A 7,969-nucleotide genomic window follows, 5' to 3' on the forward strand; every position below is an offset into this window, starting at 1 on the left:
CGCCCCACATAGTCCAACACAGTCATATTCAAATTTGCCGCCATGGAGGATCAAGTGAACCATACCCGCCGAGACCTCTCGAATAGCGTCAAGTTAAGAGTAATCGAACACCTCAAAACGTACCTCAATGGAGAAAATCTCAAGCGCGGGGCCTTCAAACGCACAGCTGAGTTGCTCGCTCTCCAACCCACACGGTCGCATCAGCCTGGCGCAAGTTTTGGAGGACAGGCGCCACCAAGTCCAACAAGTCTGGTCGAGTTGGACCGAGGACTTGAGCACGGTGGCGACAACAAATTTGCTCTTCCCCATCTCAAGAAGGATGCATTGAGATACGCTGGTCTTCTTATGCCCAATGTGACTTTCCCTGTGTCTTTGCTTCTCTAGAGAATATTAACCAATGAATATCAGTGAACCTTTTGAAGCACCAATGATTTTCATTTCGTAATAGTAATGTGGAAAAAGTGTGTTTTCCTTAGCAACGATAAATGTGGAACAGAGGAAGTAGAACGAGAAAGGAATTTTTGACTAAGAGTGTCGTTTGGTTGTGACATATCACCCACCTAGAACGACATAGGTTATACGGTATTGCGTTGTTTGATGAATTGAGCTTCAGGAGCCACCATTTTTGCAAGGGAAACAACACCCCAAGGAGTACATAAATTGGGTGGTTACGCGATACAGATCGAAACTGTCGCATAGACCCCGGTCAGTAACCACACAGTGAGCGACGGAACAATGTACACCGTGGTACTTCGCCACAATCTCATGATATTAATATTGACTCATATACCCTGCATGAGAAATTGCTGGTTGACATACATCTTCACGACCTACAGTTTGAAAATACATTATAGAAGCACCTCGACGTTTTTAACTTTTTAAGTATCTGTGAAGATAGCTGTTAAAGCTGATGCATTTTCCTGGCTGTCAGGTTCTCCATCAGCATGATACAAACGGATTTGGGATGATGCGATTTCTGTGAAGAGAAATGTGCAATTTTCATAATTTGGGTTGAAAAGAATATATAGACTTCCTTCGTTTTCATGACTAATTAATTATCATGACCGTTCTGACAAGAAATCACACCACCAATATCATGGCGTATGATTGGTAGAAATAAATGCAATTTATGGACTTATCAAATCGCGTTTGGTTGTGGTTTGCTTTGGCGAAGAAGGGTCAGTATCGCTGTGACGGACTTGGGGCGACCGTACTTCGAGTAGATTGCGCCTATGGCCGTGTCGCTAGTGTGGCCCCGCATCAGCAAATTGAAAGGTCACTTAGTTAAGTGTAATGAATATCTTTCTCTACTGAGGTGTATTTAAATTCATAACGTTTCTAAATGGCGCGCATAAATTCTCTTGATTATAGCCAATCAAGTTGGAGTAAGTTGGGTAAATTAATAAATTTGCTTTTTCTGCCTCCATGCATTTCAGGATGCAAACATGTCGGCTTTTTCAGGGGTTCACTGCACAGCCTTTGCTTGATTCGGACGCTTTGGGGGTGGGGGTTGAAAAGACAGTAGTCATCTGGGGACGAGATGCCACGTGACTATGGTCTTGATACCCTTTACCATGCGTTTCCCCCTGTGTAATCCTAATATCAAGTACATGTTAGCCACGATTACGCGACAAGAGTACCTCTAGTTAGGATGCTGTTGTTACGGTCGTTTTCTTCGAAGGCGCCTGTTCCAACACCCATGATATGTCGAGGACTCTGGCTTTGCACAACAAATCGTGAGACTAGGAGTGCATGAGTGGAACGAATCCAATGCACGATTGTGCCAATATCTATACTTGGCTGTACTATGTACCTCTTGGCAAAGACATGTTGAGAATTGTATTGGACTCCAAAAGCGTTGAATTCAGTCGAAAAAGTATTACTATTCAATAATTTAAGCGCTTCATTTAGGAGAATTAAACAAGCTTTCAAGGTACATTTTTCCCCAAGTCGACAGCTCAAATGAATTGATTTCTCTTCATACGTCGCTGTGCCATTCTTGCCGGAGAAGAGTTGCTTCTTGCTTTGGTCTAATCGGGGGCGAGCCACAGCCGCCAAATGACCTAGGTGGCGAATTCCATAGATTCATGGTCCCTTTGGCAACCTCTGAACCGTCGTAAAGGTAAAATCGTTTCTTAATTCTCGTTATGTAGAATCACTTCTCAAAAATGCACATAGTTATGCATACTACTCTGTTCCACAAAATTTGTCATGTTGTACTTTTGATTGGTGGCATTTTTCTAATAATATTCCAGCCATTTTGGTTGTTGAGATATTGCGCGGCAAAACTTCCGGTTCATGGACAGCTATTACAAATTGACCCGCCAGTACTTCATTTCACAATTCATCGGATACGCAATACGTCCTACACACACCTATCGCCACTACATGCCTCCTCGTTCATGGCGGTGAACCGCTGATGCTCCTGTCGCCGCCCGGGACCTCGCGGACGTGCGCAAGCACCTGAGCCTCGCCCATCGCTGCATGGCCTACGAAACGCTGCTTAACGTCGCCGTTGATGGTGTGCTACCACATGGTGCTCTCACCGAGCTTGCACAGATGTTTCGCTGACATCCGCGAACGATAACACGTCTGTGGACGCAAGCGCGTCTCTCGCCCCGCGACGGCTACCGTGTCGCCGAAGTTGCCACAAAAACCAAAGGTAATTCTCTCAAACCTGATATATATTGGTTTACGCAAATTATTAATATAAGAGGATGTACTTTTCTAGGGAATTCTGGACGCCATGCGCTCAGAAAAAGCGACGAAATTGAAGCTGCCATCCGAAACGCGCCGCAAATGCAACGGTAGACCTTGCGCTCTCTGTCGTAACTCTTCAAAAAGGTATGGAATTGTCCATTGAAATACATGGCTGCAACGAGTATAAGCTTCCTCACATGAAGAAGGGCGTTCTCATTGCAGAATTGTCATCGTATAATATCGAGTTTGACGCCTCGTCCTACGAAGCGCTTTGGTTCATTTGAATAGCCGACTTGGTGAGGAGGTTCACCTCGATGCCATGGTCAATTCTCTTGAATGAGACATAAAAAAATACAATAAATTTTTTGGAGCTGTTATGTTGTTTTGAAGTGGCATACAAAAATCAAGTCGTTTCAATTGCCCTGTAGTGTATACTTTAATCAAGTGAATAACTACCTGGCAGTTTTTGTGGAACAGAGTAGTAGTAATTAAACATTTTCCATGTTTCAGTAGGACCTCAACACAGCGCTCTGGCATTGACTTGACAAACTTGTAGACATTCGTACATGCTCCTAATTAACTCTGGCGTAGGACCCGGTGCTTCGATGCATCATCAGAGTCGTTGCGGTGAGTGCGCAATAGCTGTTAGCATGAATCCACGAAAGGTATGACCTTGCATTGCTTCGAAGAAAATAATGCAATAATGAATCGCTAGCGGTCAACCTGTGCACAATACCTGCCAATGTTTGGTGGGTCATAAGTTTTAAAGCTGAACGCATCTAACCACGCAAATGACATCCAATGAAAGAGTGAGATCTTGTGCTTTTTAGTGAATCAGTGATTTTGACGAAAATCTAAGAAAAATACAATGATTCCTCGATTTTTACACCACCTCCTCGCTGCAGCTCATGGACGCTGGCATAATCGCCGCATTCAAAGAATACTACTGTACAAGAAACGCCAACCTACCCATGCGATTCAAATTGTCGACAACATTACCTCAGGTGGCTCCGTGACTGACAAGCAAAAGAAGAATCCGTATACCTGTGACGTGCTACAGGCGATGCGTTGGGCAAAAGAGGCGTGAGATGAAGTACAGTTCGACCGTTTTCTATAGACGCACCTCGAAATAGTCGAGTTCGAGATGATGCAATGCGTTTCAGTTGCTTTACTTTGAAGTACATTGATGGGATCCTTCTAAATTGGCATCCTTTACGTCGCCATCGCCATTCGATGTGCAGAGCTTGCACAATCGACAATTTTCCACATTTGGGCTGACCGGTTTCTATAGACGCACTTTGTAAATGGCTCGATATTGACCGATTTTTGGCCCATAATCAGCAACCATTGCAATCGCAATGATTACTGGACTGTGTCGAGTAAGCATTACACCATGCGGCGCCATTTTCGCCACAATAACCTCAACCAGCGATGCCGCGAGGCAAGAAAATCACCGAGGAGGAGCGTAGCCAAATAAAGGCCTTTTTGGCCATGCAGAAGCCTTTACGGTGGATTGCAAGGGCGCTCGGACAGAGCGATAAACTCGTGCGAACTTTATTGCCAACTTCGACCAAGGAAAACCTCCTGGTGCACCCAAAAGACGCTCAAAGTTGACCCACCGCGAGGTGCGGCGAATCTTCCGGTTCGCAACCAGGAAGGGAATGTCCGCTAGGCAGATATCCGCCGCTCTAAATGGTAAAGCGTACTAGTGTGCTAACCGTTCTTAAAATGTCGAAATTCGCCAAGTACATCAAGCGCCGCTCGGGACCGCGCTTGACATCAGAGCACAAGAAGGCACGAATCGATTTTGCCTCCAAGCAGTTGCATAAGCTCGACGAAATAAAGAAAACGCTGCTCACAGACGAGAAGAAGTTTAAGTTAGACGGACCTGACGGTTACCAGTACAATTGGCACGACTTGCGGCACGAGGTGGAGACCTACTCAAAGCGTGCCTCCGGCGGCGGCACGGTTTTCGTGTGGGGTGGAATCAGCTTCCACAACAAGACCCCCTGGCCTTTCTCGAAGGACGCCAAGACACAACTACAATGACACGCTACGGGGTTACATGATCCCCGCAATGCGCCAGATATGTCAAGTGTCGAGTGACGGCGGCGCAATCTTTCAGCAGGACAACGCAAGTATTCACACGTCGAAGGCGACTATGGCATGGCTCAAGACTTTCACGTGGCCTATAATGCATTGGCCATCGAAGAGCCCTGATTTGAATCCAATCGAGAACGTTTGGGGTGTCCTCGCGCGAAAAATTTACGCCAACGGCCGGCAGTTCGAGAACAAGGCAAGTTTGAAGGCTCAAATCATCCAGTTGTGGAGCGAAATCAAGCAAGAGTACTTGCTGTTAAAACTCATTGACAGAGTGCACGAAGTCACAGGTACACTGTACTAGCATTGCAACTTGGAGTACGACAGAAGAAGTCTAGAACGATCTTGATATCTATTGATCGATAACGACCTCCAATTCACACTTGTTTTCCCTCGTTGAAGTCGCATCATGTCAGTTTATGAGCCCAAAGCCAAACAAGAGTCATCCTGTCCTGTTGACGGGCTCTGGAAACTATGCTTCCTGGAAGCGCGAAACAATGATCTACATCGCGGGCAAGGGTTTGGATGGCCACCTGGATGGAACTGCTGAAGAGCCGAAGGTGCCTGCTGGAGACGACTTCGATTCAATTATGTTTGTTGTCAACAAGTCAAGTCCCGAATGTAAGCAATGGCGAAAAGACGACATGAAGTGTATGAGTAAGGTGAGAGACAGAATCTCTATTACTATACGCGATAGTATTGGAGATGATCTGTTGACTGCGCGCGAACTCTGTACTTTGGTTGAGTCGCGCTATGACCGAGCGTCGGGTTAATCCAGAGCATTGGCGATGAGGGATATTTACTTGTGCCAAATGAGGACGGACAAGCCCGTTGCTACCCACTTGGCTAATGTGAGCTGCTTGGTCGGTTTAGCTCGCCAATACGGATGCGTTATTTCGCCGGAAGATGAAGCCTGGTTTGTTGTCCTGAATCTCGAAGCCAAGTTTACCTCGATGTCGTTGTTCGTGAAATCAACGAAAACTTACGGCGAGTGATGTGGAACGTCTTAAAATGCGGATTGAAGATGAAGAAAGACGATTGGCTGATTTACACGCGCTCAGAAGACCAAGGAATGGAGGACAAGACAACGAGGCCGTGCTCGCAATTACGCCGTTGCGCTGTTTCAAGTGTCAAGGTTTCGGTCACAAGTCGCCTAAGTGCCCCTCCACTGAAGGATTCCAAGAAGATGGAAAGCCCAATCCAAGAAAGAATCACAAGAAAAAGTCGGTCAAAGATCCCCAGAGTGACAAATCAGATTTCGCGCTGGCAGTGCGTGAGCATTATGTCAACTCTGGCTGGTAAGGTGACAGTGGCTCTACAGTCCATGTGTGTAGTCCCCAACACCGTCACTTGGTACACGATGTTGAAGAGCTCAAGGTTCCGCGTTCAGTACAAGGTTGTGGTTCAGCTGAGAAGAAAGCGGTCGCTCATTTCAAGGGGAAGCTCATTGTGGAGACGGAATATGGTCCTCGCACAATCACCGATGTGCACTGCTTTCCCCAATCTAGTGTTTCACTTTTGTTATTGGTGGAATTCGATCAACGTGGTTTTGACTTTATGACCACTGGGCGTACCAACTTGGTGGTGGCGAAGGGATCTACGAAGTTGCTCTTGTTCGAGCGCAGGGTGCCCTGTATGAACTAGTCGGTCGTCCGATTACACCCGACCGAGTGTGTGCTGTGAGCAACATTGATGTTTGGCACCGTCGGATGGGTCATGTTTCCCCTACCAAGCTCCACCAACTCAGCTGGATTTGCCATGCCTGACCTCACTAGGCAGTCTCTATCCACCTGTGATGTGTCTGTCAACCAACCTCAAGCGCCAACCGTTTGGTCATGACAAAGTGCAAGGTGACCTCCCCAATGTTGTCAGTGTCGACCTCATTGTCTTTAGTGTGCCATCTCGTGATGGTTACACGTGCGCGCTGAACCTCGCCACTCACGACCATCGGCTCAGTTATGTCGCCCCGTTGCGCCAGAAAAGCGAATCTTTTGTTGCATTCGAACATTTCTTTGTCTATTACAAGACCCAGCTCAATACTAGCATCAAACTTGTGAAGTGCGACGGCGGTGGTGAGTTTGCCGGTCAATTGAAAGCGTTTCTTGACAAAAATGACGTGGAATTGCACATTACTCCGCGTGAGACCCCCCAGTTGAACGGCGTGGCCGAGCGGACTGGTGGTATACTTGGCTCTATGGTCCGCGCTATGCTCAAGGACGCCGGACTCAGCAAGGGTTACTGGTCAGATGCTCTCAAGTGTGCCGCGCATCTGCGCAACCGAATTCCTGCGTCTCATCTCAACAACAAAACTCCTATCGAGGCGTTTACCGGTCGCCTGCCTAACATGGCCTACATTCGACGCTTTGGACAAATTTGTTTTGCCCTCAACTCGGCTGGTCGCAAGCTCGATGATCGCGGGTCCAAGTGTATTCTGCTGGGGTTCGATCACCTTAGCTACAAAGTGCTGAATTTGGCAACACGTCGGGTCCTGTATTTCTCCACTGGGTGTTCGTCGACGATGCTGCGCTCTCTCCAACACATGCTACAGATGACTCGTACTTGGGAAATTTGATTTCTCCTCCTGACTCCAATCCTATCCCGGCCACTGAGCTCTCGGATCTCTCCACTGTGTCTACTTCGGACCCGCCACCAGTCTATTTGACATCCACGTCTGGTCCAGATTCTAATGCGTCCGACGTTGCCTCCGATGGGCAGTCTCCCTCACCAGCCGAGCCGCCACTACATTCCGAAGTGCCTGGTGTTGGCCCCGAGGGACAGGTTACTACACCAGCGGAGTCGCCCGATCCTCCAAATGACACTGGTTCAAATGTTTGTGATATTCCCACCGGTGGTTCTGTAGTTTCTGAAGCGGATGGTGACAATCTACACGACACAAATCGGGAAATTGATGTAACCAATGAAGACGATGCTGACCCTCGGCCACCACTTTTGGATGGTGATATCCCAATTGGTCACAATGCTGACGAGTCGTATGGTGAATTTGACGGGAACGACTCAAGTGAAACGGTGTACGACATGCCCTCTACCTCCGAAAGACGTGGCTTCAAACTCCCAACGGACGATGATGCTGAATCGTCATATGATGCGCTCCTTCTCTACGCTGCAGCAAACGTCGGGTGATAATGCCCCAGCGGTATGCACAATAATT

This window comes from Aphanomyces invadans (assembly GCF_000520115.1).
Source record: "Aphanomyces invadans strain NJM9701 unplaced genomic scaffold supercont1.22, whole genome shotgun sequence".
In the NCBI taxonomy this organism is placed as follows: Eukaryota; Oomycota; class Saprolegniomycetes; order Saprolegniales; family Verrucalvaceae; genus Aphanomyces; species Aphanomyces invadans.